At 44.1% G+C, this 23,412-nt stretch overlaps 1 protein-coding gene and 1 long non-coding RNA gene across 3 annotated transcripts in view; one reads left to right on the top strand and one right to left on the bottom strand.

Moving 5' to 3' along the window:
• Nucleotides 1-23,412, bottom strand: part of gabbr2 (gamma-aminobutyric acid (GABA) B receptor, 2) — a 1,824,974-nt gene that overhangs the window by 1,411,933 nt on the left and 389,629 nt on the right. Inside the window, exon 1 of one of the 2 annotated variants that reach the window (XM_085988271.1) lies at nt 10,176-10,492. The exons of the other annotated variant lie outside the window; for it this stretch is intronic. The gene's annotated coding sequence lies outside the window, so the exon portion shown is untranslated. Of the gene's footprint in view, nt 1-10,175; nt 10,493-23,412 lie in introns of those variants that run through there. 2 annotated transcript variants of the gene reach the window in all.
• LOC147117346 (uncharacterized) overlaps nt 10,693-23,412 on the top strand; it is a 104,671-nt gene continuing 91,951 nt past the window's right edge. The window contains exon 1 of the long non-coding RNA XR_015078429.1: nt 10,693-10,841. This is a non-coding gene — a long non-coding RNA (uncharacterized LOC147117346). The remainder of the gene's footprint in view (nt 10,842-23,412) is intronic.

Here is a 23,412-nt window from a genome sequence, read left to right as displayed (position 1 = left end):
TGGGATGGCAGGAATGACGTATGAGGAGAGATTGTGTCGATTGGGCTTATACTCACTGGAGTTTAGAAGATTGAGAGGGGATCTCATCAAAACCTATAAAATTCTGTCAGGTCTGGACAGACTAGATGCAGGAAACATAGAAACATAGAAGATAGGAGCAGGAGTAGGCCATTCGGCCCTTCGAGCCTGCTCCGCCATTCAACGAGATCATGGCTGATCATCCAAACCCTAGCACCCGGTCCCTACACCGACAGCCATCCCACCAAAGCCCTATCCCCGTAACCCCATAACCCCACGTATTTAATCCCCCCTAACACTGAGGGCCAATTTTTATCATGGCCAATCAACCTAACCCGCACATCTTTGGACTGTGGGAGGAAACCGGAGCACCCGGAGAAAACCCACGCAAACACGGGGAGAATGTGCAAACTCCACACAGACAGTCACCTGAGGCCGGATTTGAACCCGGGTCCCTGGCGCTGTGAGGCAACAGTGCTGGCCGGGGAGTCCAGAACCAGGGGTCATAGTCTAAGGATAAGGGGTAAGCCATTTAGGACTGAAATGAGGAGGAATTTCTTCACGCAGAGAGTGGTGAACCTGTGGAATTCTCTGCCACAGAGGGCGGTGGAGGCCAGTTCATTAAATATATTCAAGAAAGAGTTGGATATGTTTCTTGAGGCTGAAGGGATCAAGGGATATGGGGAAAAGGCAGGGACAGGGTACTGAATTTGGATGATCAGCCATGATCACATTGAATGGCGGAGCAGGCTCGAAGGGCCGAATGGCCTACTCCTGCTCCTATCTTCTATGTTTCTATGTTTCTATGTTTCTATGTTTCTGCGTCCCTTGGAACTGAGGGAATGGAGATGAGGGCTGCACTGGAGGAACAGCCAGAGTGAGAGAGGGTGATGGTTTTAATAGGGATTAGGGCTTCAAAGTTAGAGATGAGGGTGTGATTGAGCAAATCGGTAGCTGCAGAAATGTCGTGGTGAATGGAGGAGCAAAGGCTAGACATTTGAGATTTTGAAAGTGCAGCTGTAAGTGAGTTGGGAGAGAGTTTTTCCCAGGGGCGAACACGGAAGGAAGTAGGGTTGGGAGGGGTGCAGGTGGATGTGGGTGGAGAGCGATGCAAGGAAGTGATTAGAATGGCCTCATCTGTGATTGACATGATGGGAGTAGCGAGGCCACGTGAGATGGCAAGATCAAAGGGTGGAAGTGAATATGGGTAGAGGAGTTTATATGAAGGGAGAGATTAAGGGAGGATAGGAGGGAAATTAAGTCAGAGGAGATAGAGAGAGAGCGCGATGAAATGAGATGGAGGTTAAAATCCCCGAGGATGAGAAGTCGCTCGGTGCAGAGGCTGAGGGAAGAATGCAGTAAAGATATCTCAGTGAGAAAATTTTTATGTAACTTAGGTGGACAGTAGAAAACATGCATTTTAAATTAGAGGCATGGGGATGAAATAAGGCAAGATACTCAAAAAAAGAAGAAAGTGGCAGAGGAGTAGGGGGACAGACCAAGGTGTGGTTTGGTGATAAGAGCCACACCACCACCATGACTGTCTGGACGGGGCAAGTGGTGGAAGGTATAGCCAGGCAAGGAAGCTTAATTTAGGGGTAAGGTGTCATCCCCATGATGTCGACGCAATCAGCCACAATCAGGTCATAGATGACAAGGGCCTTGTTCACAAGTGAATGGACATTCTGAAGAGAGATATGAAGAGGGCCGGTGATAGCTGATCCACTGGCAGAGTCCTCAGGGTCAGCATTGGGAGCGGTGAGTTGGACAGGAAGGAGATTGGCACGTTTAGCCCCCACCAGGCGTGCTGGTTAGGAAGAGAGTGGTCTGCACCGAGTGGTCTTAAATGGAGTGTTGGGAATTTGGAGAGAGTGGGAATTCAAAGCAGAGGGGGAACGAGGTGCTGCTTTTTGCCTCCAATACTTGTAATGCTTTGTGTTACTGTTAAATAATTTAAACTACCTATAACTTAAACTAGATCTAGTAATTAGTTAAGAAACTAAACTACAAGCCAAGTAATTAAGTACATAAACTTTAATTAATTAACTAAATAAAACAAGGTTATATAGGGATGGCAGTGCAGGTGGTGTGCCACAACTGCAGCATGTGGGATTTTGGAGAAAGCATCGCAATCCCAGACTACCACGTCCACAGTAAGTTGTTGAGCTGGAGTCTGAGGTGCAGACATTGCGGGGCATCAGGGATGGGGAGAGTTACCTGGACACCTTGATCCAGGAGGCAGTCACACCCCTTAGGTTAGGTAGTGGTACAGGTCTGTTAGTGGTCAGGGACAGGAGGGTGTGACTGCAACTCAGCTGGGTAAGGGGACCCCAGGCGCAATGCTGGAGAAGCCTCGGCCTTTGCCCTTCTCCAACAGGTATGAGGCTCTTGCTGCCTGTGTGGATGAGGGCACAGTCTGCAGGGTGCTGAGCAAACTGACCATGGCACCAGCGTACAGGAGGCCATTCAAGTAGCGGGAGTGAAAAGGATGTAGTGGTAGGGGACAGTATAGTCACGGGGATAGATAATGTTCTCTGCAGCCGCAAATGGGAGTTCCGAAGGCTGTATTGCCTGCCCGGTGCCAGAGTTAAGGATATCTCCTCTTGGCTGGAGAAGAATTTGGAGTGGGAGGCGGAGGATCCAGTTGTCTTGGTCCACATAGGAACCAACAACATAGGTAGAACGAGGAATGAGGTGCTGCTGAGAGAGTTTGAGGAGCTTGGGTCCAAATTAAAACACAGCACCTCAAAGGTAATAATCTCTGGATTGTTACCTGAGTCACACATAAATTGGCATAGGGGCAAGCAGATCAGAGAGTTAAATGCGTGGCTCAAAGAGTGGTGTGGGAGGAAGGGGTTTCGATTCATGGGGCACTGGCACCAATACTGGGGAAAGAGGGAGCTGTTCCGTTGGGATGGGCTCCACTTAAAGGTGGGACCAGTGTCCTGGCGAATTGAATAACTAGGGCTGTAGATAGGGTTTTAAATTAAAAAGGGGGGTGGGGAGGGAAAATTTAGAAATCTAAAGAGAAAAGTCAAAGAAAAAAGCAGTGTAGTAATTTGGGTAAAGATGAACAGAGTGTGACAAGAAGGGCCAGAGAGTAATCGTGCATCCGTGGCTAACTAAAGAAGTTAAGGATAGTATTAGATTAAAATAAGAGGCTTATAATGTTGTGAAGCCTGAGGATTGGGAGAGCTCTAGAAACCAGCAAAAGAATACCAAAAAATTGATGAAAAGGGAGAAAATAGAATGAGAGTAAATTAGCAAGAAATATAAAAACAGATTGTAAGAGCTTCTACAAGTTTGTAAAAAGGAAGAGAGTAGCAAAAGTAATCATTGGTCATTAAGAGGCTGAGACAGGACAAATTATAATGGGGAATAAGGAAATGGCAGAGATTTTAAACAGAAATTTTGTATCTGTCTTCACAGTAGAAGACACAAAAAGCATACCAAAAATAGTGGGGAACCAAGGGGTTAATGAGAGTGAGGAACTTAAACGAATTAATATCAGTAGAGAAAAAGTACTTGAGAAACTAATGGGACTAAATGCTGACAAATCCCCTGGACCTGATGCCCTACATCCTAGGGTGCTGAAAGAGGTGACTGCAGAGATAGTGGATGTATTGGTTGTGAACTTTCAAAATTCCCTAGATTCCAAAACGGTCCCAGCGGATTGGAAGGTAACAAATGTAACCCCACTATTCAAAAAAGGAGGGAGAAAGAAAACAGGGAACTACAGGCCAGTTAGCCTGACATTGTCATCAGGAAAATGCTGGAATCCATTATTAAGGAAGTGATAACAGGGCACTTAGAAAATCATATTATGATTAGGCAGAGTCAACATAGGCATAAACGGATCATTTTCAGGTTGGCAGGCTGTAACTAGTTGGGTGCTGCAAGAATCAGTACTTGGGCTTCAGCTATTTACAATCTATATTAATAACTTAGATGAAGGGACCGAATGTAATGTATCTAAGTTTGCTGACGATACAAAGCTAGGTGGGAAAGTAAGCTGTGAGGAGGACACAAAAAGGCTGCAAAGGGATATAGACAGGTTAAGTGAGTGGGCAATAAGGTGGCAGATGGAGTATAATGTGGGAAAATGTGAGGTTATTCACTTTGGTACGAAGAATAGGAAAACAGAATAATTTTTAAATGGTGAGAAACTATTAAATGTTGGTGTTCAGAGAGATTTAGGTGTCCTTGTACAGGAAACACAGAGAGTTAGCATGCAGCGACAGCATCAATTGGGAAGGCAAATGGCATGTTGGCCTTTATTGCAAGGGGGTTGGAGTACAAGAGTAAGGAAGTCTTGCTACATTTGTACAGGGCCTTGGTGAGACCACACCTGGAGTACTGTGCACAGTTTTGGTTTCCTTATGTGGGGAAGGATATACGTGCCTTAGAGGCGGTCCAACAAAGGTTCACAAGATTGATCCCTGGGATGAGAGGGTTGTCCTATGAGGAGAGATTGAATAGATTGGGCCTATACCCTCTGGAGTTTAGAAGAATGAGAGGTGGTCTCATTGAAACATAAAAGATTCTGAGGAGGATTGACAGGGTGGATGCTGAGATGTTGTTTCCCCTGGCTGGAGAGTCTGAAACTAGGGAAATAGTCGGCCATTTAAGACTGAGATGATGAGGAATTTCTTCACTCAGAGGGTTATGAATCTTTGGAATTCTCGACCCTTGATTTTTGGACTCTAGTGTAATCAAGGGATATGGAGATAGGACGGGAAAGTGGAGTGGTGGTCGAAGATCAGCCATGATCTTATTGAATGGCCGAGCTGGCTCGAGGGGCCGTATGGTCTACTCCTGCTCCGAATTCTTATGAAGGTCAGTGAGAGAGTAGGATGGCGCAGTTGGGACTGCTGCTAGTAAGGAGGCAGCGATGGCTGCCTTGAAGGGCCCTTGGGAGAATGCCAAGAGAGCTAGAGGGAAGCAAGCCTGGGACAGCGGCAGGAGAGTAGGAAGATCGAAGAGTGCTGAGGGGTTGGGGTAGCGATTTTGGAGGGCAGAATGTCTGAGAGGGGAGAAATGAAAGGAGGCATGATGACAGGAAAGAGGTCTGGAGAGGTAAAAAGAAAATAAGCCAAAAATTGGGAGAAAAAATTGGAAATAGAAGTGATGGGCTCGGATCCAGAGCCAAATCGTGCATGCGAATGGACACAGGGTAAACTCAAGTTACATAGGCCCGGTTAAGTAGCAATTCTTAGGATACATATATCCTGGTAGTAAACGGGGAAGAGAGAGAGGAGACAATAGGAGGGAGTCCACAGTTAAAGTCAGAGGTCCCGTGATGGGATAGGATTGACATAGGTAGGGTGGAGTCGGCATGGAGCATCGACAAACTGTTGTCCAAGTTCAGAGACAGTTGTGGTTGTTAAGTGAAGTTCAGAAGCTGTTTGAAGGGTAGATTATTGAGGATGAACTGATAGAGGTATTTCCATGGGAATGAATATCCAGGAGGTGTGCAGAATCGGTTGCAGGGTACTATACTGAACAGTTTTGATTATGTAAAGCTGAAATTACTTTGGACTGATACAAACAGCTCTGTATAACTGGCCTATTTTTCAACTAATTGCTCTCACATGGGGATAAGGTAAACCTGAAATTTATGAACAAAATTTTAATTTTTTTTAAAGTTTCTTAAAAATTTTAATTTTTATCATAATGTAGAAATTTGACACTCCACAAAATTAAAATTAGTTTTTCAGGGCATAACTTTTGTTTAACAATCAATACACTGTTAAAACCCCAGTTATACTAATTCAACAAATCCTAACATTTAATGGAGTATTTAACAGTGAAAAAACCAAGTTTTCATCAGTTACACCGATTACCTGCTGTGGGGGGGGGGGGGGGCGGAGGAGTACAGCGCAGCCAGTGTCGGAGCAGTGAATGACTGACTGCAACTTCAGGATGGAGCGCATGCACATATAAACACGGAAATCAGTTTCAATGTGGTAATAACAGCAAGCGCTGTTAGTTCACCGTTATTACCCATCGCAAATTCAGGCCCAATATTTTTCAAATGGATCTTACAATTAATCAGTTTTATATATTTCAAAAGTAATACCTCATTATGCCTCGAGGTAGACACTGCAATGTCTCAGGGAGAGAAAACTAGATAAGTTCACCTGGTGATGTGTAACCATAGTCGCCTGGAATTTTCTTGGAGTTGGAGAGCAATTTCTCAGATATTTTCCTGTCTCTTTTTTTCCCTCCCCAGCAGTTATTGGGGGTAAAATTTGACTTGCTCCCAAAACAGGTGCAAATTTGATGGAGCGACCACTCCATGTGCTAATCCATGACAGGCTGAGGCCCGAGCCAAATTTGGCTTCAGGCCTCATATAAATGCTCTCAGTGAGCTGTGGTCATCACCTGCAGCCCGCCAGTTGAGGAGCATGAGAAAACATCCAGCTCTCATGCAGAGCAGGCCAACAGGTCAAGTCTGGTGGGTGCGTCAAACTAACCGGCAGCAGGCTGGAGGTTTTTTTAAAATGAGCCCAGGAAGAGCACTCCTGGGCCCACAAAAGTACTTACAATTTCTTGTATCTTCTTTTGAGCGACCAGCATTGGTGTCCTTAAGGACCACTGGTTAGGCTTCTCAAGACCGTATACAAATCGAGCATATACAGCACAAGCTCTGCCTATTTGTAACTGAATTTCACATCCAGGGTCCTGTAACCAGTGTACAACCCTGATTTGCATATTTAAGAAGTCTCACGTTTATTTCAGGTGGGCGCCCTGGATGATTAAAAGTTACCTGAGCCAATGACACCTAGCGCATTTCTGGTCCAGAGTGGCTACAACAGATTGCAACGCAAAATTTGGAGACTTAATGTCCATTTTAGGGGTGCAAAATGGTGGCTCTAAGTTGAATTTCTCCCCTGTATTACCAGTGGTTGGAAAGGAGGCTCACACAAAATTGCACAATCTACTGGATGGGATGGGCACTAATGGGCCAGAATGGACCTTTCTCACACTTTTTCCCTATGTTCTTTTCACATTTAAATATGAACAGGACTTTGCAAATTCATTCAGTGTATATTTTTCACTTTTGGTGAATAAGGGTTGCTTGTGCTATTTTTCCATCAGTTTTAATGGACCCAAAGCAAACTTTTGTGCCGATAACTTGTACAATTCTATTCCATCAGTGGGAATGAAATAAAACCAGGCAATCAATCACATCACACTTTAAGGATGTGCCTTTTACACTTGTAAAGTAAATAGCTACTTAAAGGATACAGCTAATATAAACTTCTAATTTCCGGTGATGGGTAAGCTTCTAGAGGCAATAATATGGAATAAAATTAATATTCACTTAGAAAGACATGGGTAATTAAGGCCAGCTAGCATGGATTTGTAAAATTATGTTAAACAGAAATAATATTTAAAAGATTTCTTTGAGAAATAATAGTGTATTGATAAAGGAAATGCAGTGGGTGTTGGATATATGGATTTTCAATGCACCACATAGGAAGTCGGTTGATAAAGTTTAGGTGCATGATATTACAGAGAATGTGGGAGCACAGGAAATTGGTTAAAGGACAGAAAATAGAGAAGAGTTTAATAGATGATTTTCAGATGAAAAGAACGTAAGCATTGATGCTCTTCAGGGATCAGTGTTAGGGCTATTGCTCATCTCTAAATTATATGGGCTTGGTGTTGGGGGCACAATATCAACTTTGCAGGTAATGCTGTTTTTCCAGGGTTTCCGTGGCTCTTCCATTGAAATTGCAGTGGACAAATGGGAAAACACCCAAGGAAATTCACCCCTGAGGAAACTCACCCTCATTGTGTCCAGTTTTGGGTACCCTGCTTTAGGAAGGAAGTCAAGGTCATGAAGAGGGTACAGAAGGCCACTAGGATAATACTAGGCAAAAATAACTTTAATTATGAGGAAAGACAAGGAAAACTGGAGCTCTTTTACTAGAGCAAAGAAAATTAAAAGGGGATCTGATGGGAGTTATTCAAAATGATGAGGTGTTTTAATAAGTTAACTAGGCAAAAGTTATTTTCAATGGTCAGTGAGTTGGTAATTATATGGCATAAATGTAATTATCGCCAAAAGAATAAAAGAAAAATTTATGAAAATAAATACATAAGAATCATGAGATCACAGAATGCCCGACCAGAAACAGCAGTGGAAGCAGAATCCATCGTAGCTTTTAAATATTTGAATTTAAAAAAAAGGTTATGGGGAAATGGGACAACGCTAATAGCTCTATCACAAAGCAAGCACAGGGACGATGTGCTGAATGGCTTCCTTCTGTGCTATAAAATTCTATAATTATATTGTGGCGCCAAGTAATTGTAGAAACTGCCAATTTGCCCATCAAAACTCAGTCTTCCCAAAAAGGAAGCTCTAAAGGATATTTTTCTCCCAGCTTAAAGAGAGACTGTTCCTCAAGCACCACGATACACACCAGTTTGTCCCATTAAATTCAATCAAGCTAGTGATGCACGTTATAGTTGTTCAACAGCTTCAAATTTTCAGCAGCAAGTGGCATGTGTTTATTATTAAGCAATCAAATTTCCGCTGATGTAGACAAGGTGTTCTCGGGAGATCGATTACAATAGTGAGATTACAAATACATTTTTCAATTTCAAGTTAAATAGGTCTGAACCACAACTTGGACTGTTCATGAAATTGTGAGAATCACAAATTCTACTTTCACTGTACATAATTATTCGTGCTGATGTCCTATGGGTCTGTACACATATATAATTGAGATACTGAAAACACACAATTACAAAACAGAACTTGAGGCACATAAAACTTCTATGAATCTGTGTATTTGGTATTTTGCTACACACTGTTCCCCTAATGATATGTTTGATGTACTTAAAGGAAAAACAATACAATTTAATGGTTTTTAAGAATGTTTCAAATTATAAGAAAATCATTACAACATTAAAAAGGTGTGTAAAATGAAAGTCTGAAAGTATAAAACAAAATACTGTAGTCATTTCAGTAGCAAGTCCAACAAATCAATAATAATGATAAGAAATTATCCATCTTGGCATTGCATTTTTAAACAGATGTTGATATGTGCTTTGCTTCCATATTAATTAACTATGTTGTTAATTTAATGTTTCACATAAAAGATACAATTAAAATGGAATATATTTTAAAGTTGCTATTGCCTATTCTATAAAATAATTTTATTTCAAGACAAATATTTGCAGATATAACTTTAATAAAATACAATTTAATATGGATGCAAAATATTTATTATGTATATCCAAAAAATAATGGGGCTGAATTTCATGAGATTTCTCCAGATAATCCTGTATAACTTTGGCAGAAGATCCATGGAAACCCGAGAGAAATGGCATGTGCACATATCAGGAGAGGTGCAATCCTGGGAAGAAGCTGTGGTGAGGCAGTTCCAAGTTGAGTAAAAATGTGTCTGGAAAGATTGAGGATGGCATCCCTGGGATCTAGAAGCTTGGGGGTGTGGGTAAGTGGGTGAGGAGAAGGGGCTCAAGAACACTGGGAAGGACTCCCTGAATCTGGGTGTACTGGAAGGGAGTTCCCAGAGTCTGGGAGCACTGGGGAATGGGTACCAGGATCCAGCAGCACACAGAGTTGGGCCCCAGGCCTAGTAGCGTTCAACACAGCAATAAAATCTGGTAACATTGGGAGGTCTTGGGTCTGAGTACTCTGGGTGGGGGGTCCTGGGTTTTGGAGCACTGAGGGAAAGGAGGACCCATGAGACTTCAAGGCTACCCCTGCACCATATTCCCAGACGATCAGCGCAGTTTACAGCCTGAAGCTAGTTTTAAGTGCGAAATGTGCTTTAATACTGTACTTGCTGAAGGTAACATATTCTGTTACGAATACAACGGTGATTAATTATATTGCTTAATTATCAGATAACACAGGTGACGTAACTAGCTTCTCATAAACAAGGATTAAAACACAGGGGGCTTAATTAACCTTCAATCTATTTATCTTGTAAGCCAATAAACCCAGAAACAAGCTTTCTAGGATAATAAACACATGAAAAATACATATTTCACAATTACCCAATTAAATCCGCATATGTTTCTCCAGCAGCTACCACAGTTGCTACCTCTCTGCCTCTGACTTATGCTCTTGCAAGCAAAATTGCACATTTGGGAATAGTTTAAATGTGAAAGATTACCTGAATTTAGTGCTTAAAAATTCTCCAGTTGGATTTCAAGTCATTTTCAAACATAAAGAAACATAGAAATGGTGTCGCAGAATGAAGAGATGAAACTTGTACTCGGACAATACAGCCCGAGCTCGACTGCCTAATGCTCAGACGGCACAGGTGTGGGCAATTTCCATCAAATGTTATGAGGAAAAATACCCTGTCAACAGGCTAAGATTTGAAGTGAACATTTTTACAAAGCTATAGAAAGACAATTCAATGGGTAATTATAATCATATTATTATGAAATATGTAATTTTTGATGTTTTTATTGGTCCAGTAATTCGGGTCCCAACACGTGAGTACGGACGGGGTACTCACGCGTGGGCCCGATGGAAGCGCACGGGCAAAGCTTAAAAAAAGAAGGAATTTCAGCGCGCACGCGCAGACTCCTGCGCACACGCGTTCAACCTCTGAACCCCTTGGTTAAGAGGAAAGGAAATGCCGGTTTTCCGCGCATGCGCTGTGCATGCTGAAAACCGGCAATTCCATCGGGCCCACGCATGAGTACCCCATCCGTACTCACGCGTTGGGACCCGAATTACTGGGCCCTTCTTTTTTTAAGCTTTGCCCGTGCGTGAAGGCCTCCGGTTTTTACGCGTGAAAAAAGCAGACGTAAGGACTTAGTTTTAAAAGGTAAGTGGTCTATTAATTAAAGTTAGAAATTTTTTTCCACAGGTTTATTATTTTTAGTGTATTTTTAGACCCGATGTTAAAAAATTATTTTTTTCAAAAATTTGAATAATTGTTTAAAATACTTCTTTACAGTTATTAACAGTTCATTTAATTAATGGGATTTTTTTTACTTTTATTTGAAGTTTAAGTACTGTTTTGGGCGCCCGGAGTTTTCATGAGTTTGACAGTTCTTACTATCAAACTCATGAATGAACTTTTGCAACCTCCGATTGGTTGCCCAGTGCTCACGCCGGCTCATCGAACTAACTACGCCGCTGGATCACGCAAGCACAGCGTGCCGGGAGCTGAACCGGGCCACTGACAGGAAATCCATGCAGGGCCAGGCTTCAACTGTCGGCGCGCTATGTAATTGTAGGTCGGGGCCTTGCACCCGCGGGAAGCCCCCGACACCAATATCTGGGCATTTGTATTTAGAGAAACAGCGCAGCCTGTTTCGGAGCTGTCATTGATAGACCGCAACTTCAGGATTTCTGCATGTGCCAAATCCCGAAGTTGCGGTCAGTTTCAAAGGCAGAATGACGGCGACTGCTGCCAGTTCGCCATCATCCTGACCGCAAATTCTTAATGCACAACTACTCTTTTATAAATACCCTAGTGGTCAGTTTTGGAGCAGTAATGACAGCAAGACATCTTCGTGTCCCAGAGTTTTTGTTCAAAGATAATTGTCTTAATGTGGTACCTTTTCTCCCATGCAGGGGATCTGTTTACTTAGTTTACTTCAGAAACTTATTTACATACATTGGTCTCAATTTTTACAGCAGGGCTTCATTTATTTGAGTAAGTATTTGCAGAGTCCCGCCCGACACCCGACCTCCGACCTGATTGAGTACCTGGCCTGCAGGCGGGAGAGGGAATCTGGCGGCAGGAGACCGCTGCTTGGGGCCCGTGGGAACAGATCCCGGCAGTCAATGGATGGAGGGGATTCCCTTGCATCGTGGTGGGAGGGACAGGCTGGGGTTTCCTTTTAATGAGAAATTGGGGGAATGCTGGGCAGGTAATCAAGGTCGTGGAGATGCCGGGGCTGGCTAGGGCCAAGGACCCATTGAGGGGGATGGGGAGGGGGTGCAGTCTAGCTGGGTCTCTTCTGGTCAGATGGCTCCTCCTGCCATGTTTCTACTGCCGGGCAGCAGACAGCGCAGGACTACCCCGGCGCGGACCTTAAAATTACGTTGCAGCGCCAATGACATCATTGGGTCATGTCTTTTTAACTTTAATTAAGCACCGACCTGCTTTTAGCGTGAGCATTGTCGAAGGCTTGAATCGCTGCCGTAAATATTACGGCGTCCGGACACCTGGCGGCCTGGAGGTGGGGGTCTCGATTTTAACACCTCGCTCACCCCTTTCCTCCCCATCGGGTGTAGGGACGGGGTGTTAAAATCGAGGCCATTGTCTCAAAAGTGTATTAAGCAGAATGTGTTGCAATCTCACTTACATAGTTGCACTGCACCACTGAGTAGTATGAAGTGCATTAGCCACCACATTCCAAATGTGTCAAATTCCCAACCTCAGCTATGTTACAGAAGTTACTATCTTTTTTTTAACCATAAATCCTTTAGCCAAGAAATTTCACAGGGGTGCAATCCAAACAGTTACGCCAGGATTGCACCGAGCATGGAACTCCACCACTGATCCTGCCAAAGTTTGTGGGGTCAGGGGGAGAAGGTTACAGCAGTGGGCTGCGGGCAGTTTGGGGGCTGCAGCATCCCTCTACTGAGGCCCTCAGAAAACAGGCGGTAACTGGCCTGCCCCGGAGGAGGGACCAGATTCTACCCACCAACCCTCTCACAAAAGGACAAACTGGCTGCTCTGAGCACCCCTTAAAAAGTGGGACATTTCAACACCTCCCCAAATCACAAGGAGGTCCTAGGAGCAAGAACTCCAGTCTTAGAGAGTCTCTGCCCATGACCCTGCCCCTCCCAGTGATGATGGAATTGTATGGGCAGGTGGAGGCTGGGGCGGGAGTGTTTGGTGTCTGAATGACGTCATCAGACCTGTACATTTAAATAATGATGAGGTACCCACCAGCCGGCAACTGAAACCAGCTGGGCTTAAATGGCAGCAGGCACGAATGCATCAGGAAGTGCCCAGCCGCCATTTTAATCACCCGCTCACCTCGTTCCCGCCAGATGGGCAGGAAAGAATTTTACCAGGTAAACAATCAGTAGTCTCAAATGATAGATTGATAACAGCAATGTTTGAACCCTTATATTGTCATTTAAACTGTTTTGCATAAAGACATTCATACAGCTGTATACTGTGGGATTCAGTTCAATTTTTTTTGAAGTGTTATTTATTTCAAAATTAAGCATTAACTGGCACTGAGCTATCATTCTCACTCAGAGAGGGAACAAGATGGTTGATGTGAGAAATGGAGTGTCACACAGGTCTTCTTCTGAGTTTGGCTATTGTTGTATAGGATGTCATGAGCTTTACTCGGTAGCTGGCTATCCTGTACCTGCCATGGGAGTGACATTAGGTACCTGAAATGGGCTGTGTTCAACATGAGGGGCACAAAAAATTCACCCAAATTTTTTTTAAGGTTTTTTGATTGAGTGGAGAAGAATAGCCTATTGATTCAATTACTGGGCTGACCAACAACAAAAAATTGTGACAGGTAAGACCCTGGAACCAATATCAATTATTTATGTCCCTTATGCTGACTACATAAAACTCAATCTACTAAGAATTATTAACTTTTAATAAATATCCATTGTGAATTTCTTTGTGTTGATAATTGTAGCCCTACTGTTTTGCCATTACAACATCTAGCTGTCTCTTAAATGAGTCCAGTGTATCAGCCTCCCCAACCTTTCCTGACAACCTGTTCCAGCTATTGATCAGTGTAAAGAAATCCTTCTTGACATTTGTCTTGAGCTCATCCTTCACAATCCTGAACCTGTGCCATCTTGTCCTTCTGCCATGGCATATCTGAAAGTAATTTTTCAGGTTTATTTTCTCCCATTGGTTAAGTATCATACATCTCTTTTGAGATGCCTCCTTTTGAGGATGAAGAGCCTTTGCTTGTCTGGTCATTCCTCACAGACTATCCTCTAACTCTGGGGATTAGGTTTGTTGCTTTCCTCTGTACTCTTTCTAGGGTCTGCATGGTCTTCTTAGCTCATGGCAACCAGAAATGTATACAGTACTTCAGGTGTAGCCTGACCAGAGCACTGTACAATTTCAACATGACTTATGGGGATTTGAACACCACTGATTTAGCAATATAAGCTATAAATTGTCCTATGCTAATGGATGTTATTTAGAAACAAGTCATCATATGCAAAGCAAAAAAAAAGCAAGAGACAGCAGCAACTATACAATAAGTGATCATAGTAATATCTTACTCTTTGGGTGCAAACTTGCCTGCCCTGGGGAGACGGTTATGGAAGCAGGACTGCTGGGAAAATGGCAGAATCTGGGGGTGGGTACCTATCCCGCCCCCAACCTGCCTCCGCGCCATCTTGCCAGGAGGCGGGTAGCTGACCCGCGCCGGGTCCCATCTCCTTGAGGCGGGAGGGGGATTCAAGCCACTTAACTGCCTGTTAACAGGTAGTTAACAGGCAGATAAGAGGATTATCCACATTTTACCCACACAAGTGCAGGGTCACCGAGGCGAGCAGTGGGTCTGCGGGGGTTGGAGGGGTCCAAAAGTGTGCTGTGAAGGTAAGTGATGGGTGCAAGTGTGGAGAGGTAAGTTTGTGAGGTGAGTGGAAAGTGTTAGAAAAAGTTTACTTACCTTTGTTTCTTCCTGCAGGCTTCAAGAGTTGGGGATGTGGAGACTCTCGCATCTCATCAGCAGAGATGACAGATGGCTGCTGCATTCTCCGGTGCAACAGTCATCTAATTTCTGCTCACAAAAGAGGTTTGATGAGCCTTGAATTCAAGAACTCATCAAACTACAGAGAATGTCAGTGTTTGACAGCTTCACAGAGCTGTCAAACGATGACAATTCATCTGTCAAAATTTTTTGACAGATGAAACGTCATACGCTGACGTTCTCTGTAACCGGCTTTCCCATAATTGGCCTGCGGGCTTAACAAGGTCAATCAAGGGAAAATACCGTGGGTTGGCCAGAAGTCGATTGGAGGCGGGACTAAAACCCGACAAGTGGGAGTCCTGCCTCCAACAGCTCCCCATTGGCAAAATCCAGCCCTATGTCCTTTTATTTCCTCTTGCCTCTTTCCACTCTATTCTGCACAATATTCCACTCACCTATCACACCTGCCTTTGCCAATTTTCATGGAGCTCCCCGTTTCTGAGCACAATGACTTCAAAATCCTTGTCCTCATAGAAAATGGCCTCACTGCTCCCTACTTATACACCCTCCTCTCTTCCAACACTGAACCACTTCCTCTTCCCTCTGCTCGATCATTGGTGGCAGAGACTTCAGCCATCTTACCTCCAGTATCTGGAACTCTCTCCCTAAACTCTTTCTACTCACCTTCAAAATCCTCCTTAAACCTATCTCTTTGACTTCGGCTTCACTTGCCCTAATTTTCCTCCAGTTCCTTCTCAGGTCTGACCCCCAACTGTGAAGTGCCCTGATATGTTTTGCAACATTACAGGTGCTATATAAACATAAGTTCTTACTGAATTATAAACATCTCTGCTTATAAATTTGATAGACAGATATGTGGAAAGAAAATGGGTCAGAATTTGCAGTGGGTAAGACAGCGTACTCTCTGGGTAAGACAGCGTACTCTCTGGGTAAGACAGCGTACTCTCTGGGTAAGACAGCGTACTCTCGGGGTAAGACAGCGTACTCTCGGGGTAAGACAGCGTACTCTCTGGGTAAGACAGCGTACTCTCGGTAAGACAGCGTACTCTCGGTAAGACAGCGTACTCTCGGGGTAAGACAGCGTACTCTCGGGGTAAAAGCATACTCGCGGTAAGACAGCGTACTCTCGGGGTAAGACAGCGTACTCTCGGGGTAAGACAGCGTACTCTCGGTAAGACAGCGTACTCTCGGTAAGACAGCGTACTCGCGGGGTAAGACAGCATACTCTCGGTAAGACAGCGTACTCTCGGGGTAAGACAGCGTACTCTTGGTAAGACAGCGTACTCTCTGGGTAAGACAGCGTACTCTTGGTAAGACAGCGTACTCTTGGGGTAAGACAGCATACTCTCGGGGTAAGACAGCGTACTCTCTGGGTAAGACAGCGTACTCTCAGGGTAAGACAGCATACTCTCAGGGTAAGACAGCGTACTCTCAGGGTAAGACAGCGTACTCTCGGGGTAAGACAGCGTACTCTCAGGGTAAGACAGCGTACTCTGAGTAAGACAGCGTACTCTCGGGGTAAGACAGCATACTCTCTGGGTAAGACAGCGTACTCTCGGGGTAAGACGGCGTACTCTCGGGGTAAGACAGCGTACTCTCAGAGTATGCTGTTATACCGCCTTTGAAATGTAAGTGCGTGCGCTGAATCCCGAGCTTGCAATCTGTCAATTACGACTTGACAGATCATCCACTCCACCTTGGAAATCCCAGTTGCTGGAGCAGAGTTGGGCTAATTGCTCACCAACTGTCTAGAAATTACGTATGAAAATTTTACAGCTGATGCAAACAGGCACAGGGCCTCGCAGGGCCTGTTTGGATCAGCATAAGGAGATATATCAAAAGATTCAAAGCTTGATTTGACAAGTATTTAGCTTATTTAGCTCACTTAAAAGTGAAATTGTTAGTTTTTTTTGTCGATACATACATTTTATTGAAATCCTGATGTTGAAGCTTGGTGCCGTCATTTCACCAGTTTTTTTGTGTGGGGCAATATGAATTAAACCGATACTGAATCCCAAATAAAGAATGAAATGTTAAACCTAACTATATACTTCTATCTTATTTCCTGGCATTAAAGCTTTTAAAGTCACCGTACGGTGCGGTTGTCACAGATGGTGCCTGTTCTGTGACTGGATTCAGCGGGTCAGGTGCCAGTCTGATATTTCCTGTCCTCATCTAATAGTTCTGTAATACAGTTTGATATCAGGTCCTGATTATGAATTAATTGTCTTATAAGCCTGATGCTGGTTCCCTCATATCTGTCAAGAGGAAATTCGGCTTCCACTGATTGGAGCACCAGGCCTATATGATCCCAGGTACACTTCCGCACACGCCCCTGGGATCCGTGGGCCATTAGACTGCCCTCGAGTACGCAGCATCAGAGAGGAGGGTTGCGAAGGAGGCTCTCCATCAGGTAACTTCCTGTTCTATTCAGATGCCGGCGGCGTACTCCATAGGTATGCGCCAACCACAAAAGCTCCCCCAATAAATTTTATTTATATCATATATATTTATAAAGAGATGATAATATTCATGATTACTTTAAACATTTTCTAATAACGTACATACTGGGATTGATTTTCTTTCTGGTTAGAACTGGGGCAGGGTTACCAACAAACAGGGAGAAAAATTGGGTTGCTTTCTGCCTCCCGCGAAATTCAGCGTCATTGCCGTGCGCAGTGAACCACTCACATCCCGGCCGCAAACTTCAGTTGCGCCCCCTGACCTACCGCTGGACGCCATGTCCGACAGGGTCAGGGTGGCATTTTTGCGGCTGCAGTGGCGCATAATTAAAGAGCAGGTGCCGGGCAGCCTTTTTTTTGGGCCGCCTGCCAGCACCTGCCCCCTTTCGCTTCCTCATGCGGGGTGCTGGCCGCTGTTTTCCCAGCACCCTGCTCCCCAGCGGTCCAGCATGGCCCCGGTGCGCACTACGCTATTCCCTTCCCTTTAATCAGGGGAGGGAGGCCTGTAATACCATGGCGCTATGTGCCGACGCACGTGGCACTGTTGTACGTAGCTCCGCGATATTGAATGGTAGTGCCCCAGGAAGGAGGGGAGTGCTTTGAGTAGCGCCCCACCTCCTGCTTGGGGCGCTACCATTCAATTTATGGCACAGGGGTGCTAACTTTTTTGGGGCACTGGGGCACGACCGAATTTTTCCCCCTATGTGATTTCTGAGCTTCTAGAAGCTGTAGGAATTTTTACCGTGGTGAAGGGTTCAAATATCAGGGAACACAAATAAACAGTTAGGAAGTTAGGAAAAAGAAATCAAGTGTCGATTTGTAGAATTAGCTATCTGGGAAAGCTATTAAAGCAGGCAGTATAAATAGAGCCAACTGGATTTGTTCCTGGAGAGAGAAAAGATTGGGGAATATGTAAGTATATTTTTCTCTACTCACTAATAATTTTAATAAAACGGTGTGTGGGGGATCACACTTTACACAGCCTGATTGTTTTCACGGTGAGTAATGTGGAGTTCATCTCTGAAAAAAGACAGAGTTGTTGGGTCTAATGTTCAGAATTTTTTTTAACGTTATGGTGTTGTTTAATATTGGCAGCTGCCACGTCATAATCATATCTAAGATAATCATATCTAAGGATAAACCATGAGCACTGTAGGTCGTCTGGAGCTTTCTTGATTGCCTCAGAAATTTGCCATGAAATTTCCCAGCATTTTTCGGTTCCTCTCCCCCCCCCCAGGAGTTAGCATTAACAGCGATTGGGAGGGTGCTCATAGAATCATAGAATCGTAGAAAGTTACAGCACGGAAGGAGGCCACTTTGGCCCATCGAGTCCACGCCGGCCAACAAAGAGCTATCCAGCCTAATCCCACTTCCCAGCTCTTGGTCTGTAGCCCTACAGGTTAGAGTATCCCAAGTGCACATCCAAGTACTTTTTAAATGTGATTAGCATTCCTGCCTCTATCACCCTTTCAGGCAGTGAGTTCCAGACCCCCACATCCCTCTGGGTGAAGAAATTTCCCCTCAAATCCCCTCTAAACCTTCCCCCAATTACTTTAAATCTGTGCCCCCTCTGCTAAGGGAAATAGGTCCTTTCTATCCACTTTATCTATACCCCTCATAATTTTATACACCTCAATAAGGTCTCCCCTCAGCCTCCTCTGTTCCAAGGAAAACAGACCCAGCCTATCCAGTCTTTCCTCATAACTAAGATTCTCTACTCCTGGCAACATCCTTGTAAATCTCCTCTGTACCCTCTCCAGTGCAATCACATCTTTCCTGTAATGTGGTGACCAGAACTGCACGCAGTACTCTAGCTGAGGCCTAACTAGTGTTTTATACAGTTGAAGCATAACCCCCCTGCTCTTGTATTTTATGCCACGGCTAATAAAGGCAAGCATTCCGTATGCCTTCTTAACCACCTTATCTACCTGGCCTGCTACCTTCAGGGATCTGTGGACATGCACTCCAAGGTCCCTTTGTTCCTCTACACTACTCAGTGTCCTACCATTTAATGTGTATTCCCTTTCCTTGTTTGCTCTCCCCAAATGCATTACCTCACACTTCTCCGGATTGAATTCCATTTGCCACTGTTCTGCCCACCTGACCAATTTATTGCTATCTTCCTACAGTCTACAGCTTCCATCTTCAGTATCAACCACACAGCCGATTTTAGTATTATCTGCAAACTTCTTAATCATACCCTCTATATTCAAGTCTAGGTCATTGGTATATACCACAAAAAGCAAGGGACCTAGTACTGAGCCCTGCGGAACCCCACTGGAAACAGCCTTCCTGTCACAAAAACACCCATCAACCATTGCCCTCTGCTTCCTGTCTCTGAGCCAGTTTAAATCCAACTTGACATTTTGCCCTGGATCCCATGGGCTTTTAACTTCGTGACCAGTCTGCCATGTGGAACCTTATCAAAAGCCTTGCTAAAGTCAATATAAACTACATCAAATGCACTACCCTCATCTATCCTCCTTGTTACCTCCTCAAAAAATTCAATCAAGTTTGTCACAACCTTCCCTTAACAAATCCGTGCTGACTATCCTTGATTAATCGGTGTCTTTCTAAATGAAGATTTATCCTGTCCTTCCGAATTCTTTCCAATAATTTTCCCACCACCGAGGTTAGGCTGACTGGCCTGTAATTACTCGGCCTATCCTTTTCTCCCTTTTTAAACAAGGGTACCACATTAGCAGTCCTCCAGTCCTCTGGCGCCACACCTGAAGCCAGAGAGGATTGAAAAATGATGGTCAGGGCCTCTGCTATTTCCTCTTTTGCTTCGCTTAACAGCCTGGGATTCTTTTCACCCGGGCCTGGGGATTTATCCACTTTTAAAGCTGCTAAACCCCTTAATACTTCCTCTCTCACTATGTTTATTTCATCTAATATTTCAAACTCCTCCCCCCGATAGCAATGTCTGCTTCACTCTCTCCTTTGTGAAAACAGATGCAAAGTATTCATTAAGAACCCTACCGACGTCACCCGCCTCCACACATAGATTACCCTCATGATCTCTAATAGGCCCCACCCTTTCTTTAGTTATCCTCTTACTCTTAATATATTTATAAAACATCTTTGGTGTTACATTGTTATAGTATCACATCGTTAAATGGAACTACTTTGGTATGGAACTACTTTGGTATGGTGTAGTTATATTGCTATGTGGCACACTGTGCACGGGCAGTGCACAGTGCAGCGTCGGACATCTTCTATCACTCCACACCATGCGGCAGCACAGAGAAACAAAGCAGGAATAGAGCTAGTAAAAGCAGTAACTAAAATGAGCTAAAAGTGTCTATTATTTATAGTATAAGAACACAAGGAGACACAACATGGTGGCAGCAGTATAAGTGAGTAAAAAATTGTGCTATACGAACTACGAATTAGACAAAAAGTGATTTTATGAGCTGATTGTGAGTGCCGATGTCTGCGGTGATTTGAGTGTGAATCATACGGGAAACTAAAATGATGACTGTGCAAATGCAACCCCTCATGAACTGGGAAGCCGACGATATAGTAGAAGCATTCCACAAGTTCAAACAGAAATGTGAGCTTACATTCAAAAGCTTCCTGAAGGGCGCTGCCAACGAGGAAAAGGTTAGTTACATTCTGTTGTGGACAGGAGAAAAAGGTCTAGATTTGTATAATAGCTGGAGTTTGACTGAAGAGGAAAAGGAAAACCCTGCGACAATTTTTGATAAATTCAGCAACCAACTAGAGCCTAAATCCAATCACCGTATACACAGATACAAATTCCAGAGTCTAAGACAGGAACCCAGTGAAACAGCTGACGATTTCCTGACAAGGCTGAGAAATGAAGCCAGCAAGTGTAAATTTAAGGAAATGGAAGAAAGGCTTGTGGACCAGCTAATATGGGGGTCAGCGCATGTAGAGGTACAAAATGCCCTGATAGGTAAAGAAAAGCTCGGAATAACAGAGGCTGTAGATACTGCGAGAGCTCATGAAGCCATGAAGCAGCAAATGAAAATGCTGATTTCTCAAACGGCTGACATGCGGACGGCTTCTGAGACAGACAACAGAGTGGATGCAATGAGGGAAAAGTACAACACACAAAGACATGCACGTGACAACGGGGGAAACATGCAGAAATTGTGGAAGACCACACGATTACACAGACAAAAGGAAATGTTCAGCATATGGAACAAGCTGCAATGCATGTGGCAAACTAAACCACTGGGAAAAGAGGTGTAGAACGAAGAAAGAAGGAACATACATCAAAAACAAAGGCGGACAGCAGAACCAGAGAAAGAAACACAATATTCATGCCATGGATGAGCAGGATGATGATGATGATCATGACAATGCACTAAACATCGAAACCATAAAGTTACAGCTTCACGAGATGTCCAGAGCAGAAAATACTCCGAGGAGAGAATTGCACACCATCATCCAAATCAAAAAAAAATCAGTCGGCCCAAAACCATCAACTTAAAGTTGAAGCTGGACACAGGGGCTCAGAGCAACATTCTCCCATTGAGACTGTACCAGCAGATCTTTCCCGAAAACCTGAGAGAAGATGGCTACCTGAAAAATGGTTGTTTAAAGGCAAGTAATGTCACGCTGACAGCATACGGGGGGAGTGAGATTAAACAACTCGGAATAACCTTTATCAAAGGGACACATAACAGAAAGAACATCAACTGCATGTTCTATGTCACCGACACTGAGGGGCCAGCGATCCTGGGATTAAACAGCTGCGAGAAGTTGAGATTGATCTCTGCATCACGAGCTGACGGAAACGCCACTGAAGATAGACAGCAACACCCACTGGAGAACCGCCCACAAATCAAGAGTAAAAAAGACTTGATAGACATGTATCCGGAATGTTTCGATGATACAGTGGGATGTTTCGGAGATTTCCAATACCACATCACCATCGATCCAGAGGTAAAGCCCGTTATCCATGCTCCACGAAAAGTACCCATCGAGCTGAAGACAAAGCTTGAAAGAGAGCTAAAGGAGATGGAAGAAAAGGGAGTGATCGTAAAGGTCACTGAACCCACAGACTGGGTAAACTCAATTGTGGTACGAGAAAAGCCAAACGGGCGTCTCAGAATATGTTTGGACCCCAAAGATCTAAACCAGGCGATAAAGAGGGACCACTATCCCACCCCAACGCTAGAGGAGATTACACCATCACTGGCAGGAGCCCAGGTTTTCTCAAAACTAGATGCCAGAAATGGATATTGGAACGTGAAGTTGGATGAGGAATCAACAACGCTGACAACATTCAACACACCATTTGGGCGTTACAAATTCCTGCGGCTACCATTCGGGCTAAAGGTCAGTCAAGATATCTTTCAACGAGACATAGAGGCTGTGAAGGAGCTATAGGAATAGCTGATGATATTCAGATCTATGGAGCAGATGAAAGAGACCATGACATGCACCTACATGAGGCCATGGAGAGTACCAGGAAGGCTGGCATCAAGTTAAATGCAGACAAGTGCATAGTTAAAGTCAAGGAATGCCAATTCTTCAGTATGATTTATACACCAGAGGGAGTCAAGCCAAATCCAGAGAAGATTGCGGCGATTGCTGAAATGAAACTACCCAAAGACAAGAAAGAGCTGAGGAGTTACCTCGGCTTGGTCCAATACATGAGTTCTTTCATCCCACACATGTCGGAACATACAACAAATCTCAGAGAGCTATTGAAAGAAGACGCCGAATACCAGTGGTCTGAATCACACAAAAGGAATTTCAAACAACTTAAAGAACTGTTGTGCAAAGAAACAAGTCTGTCATATTATGACAGAAGAAAACCAGTCACTCTGCAAGCAGATGCTTCTACCAGAGGACTAGGGGCAGCTCTGGTGCAGGAAGGAAAGCCGATAGCTTTCGCATCAAAGGCCTTGACGTCAGCCGAGACGAGATACGCCAACATAGAAAGAGAACTATTAGCAGTAGTGTACGGATGCGAGAAATTCCATACATACCTATATGGCAGGCGATTTACAATAGAGATTGACCATCGTCCACTAGAACAGATCTATAAGAAGAATCTGTGCAAAGCGCCTGCAAGACTGCAAAGCTATGACTTCACGCTTAAATATAAGCCAGGAAAGGAAATGGTGCTAGCAGATGCGTTGTCTCAATTGTCACCATATGAGAAACACGAGGTGGAGGGCCTAACAGTAAAAATCCACCACCTAGTGAATGTTACCCCTACAAAGCTCAGTCAAATCAGAGATGAGACTAGCAAAGATGAGGAGTTGCAACTACTCACACAACAAGTAAT

This window comes from Somniosus microcephalus, chromosome 5, assembly GCF_052327205.1.
Source record: "Somniosus microcephalus isolate GS21.2 chromosome 5, FLI_Smic_1.0, whole genome shotgun sequence".
NCBI classification, from domain to species: domain Eukaryota; kingdom Metazoa; phylum Chordata; class Chondrichthyes; order Squaliformes; family Somniosidae; genus Somniosus; species Somniosus microcephalus.
The sequence above is the reverse complement of the archived record's forward strand: the minus strand, read 5'-3'. Positions and strand labels throughout refer to the sequence as shown.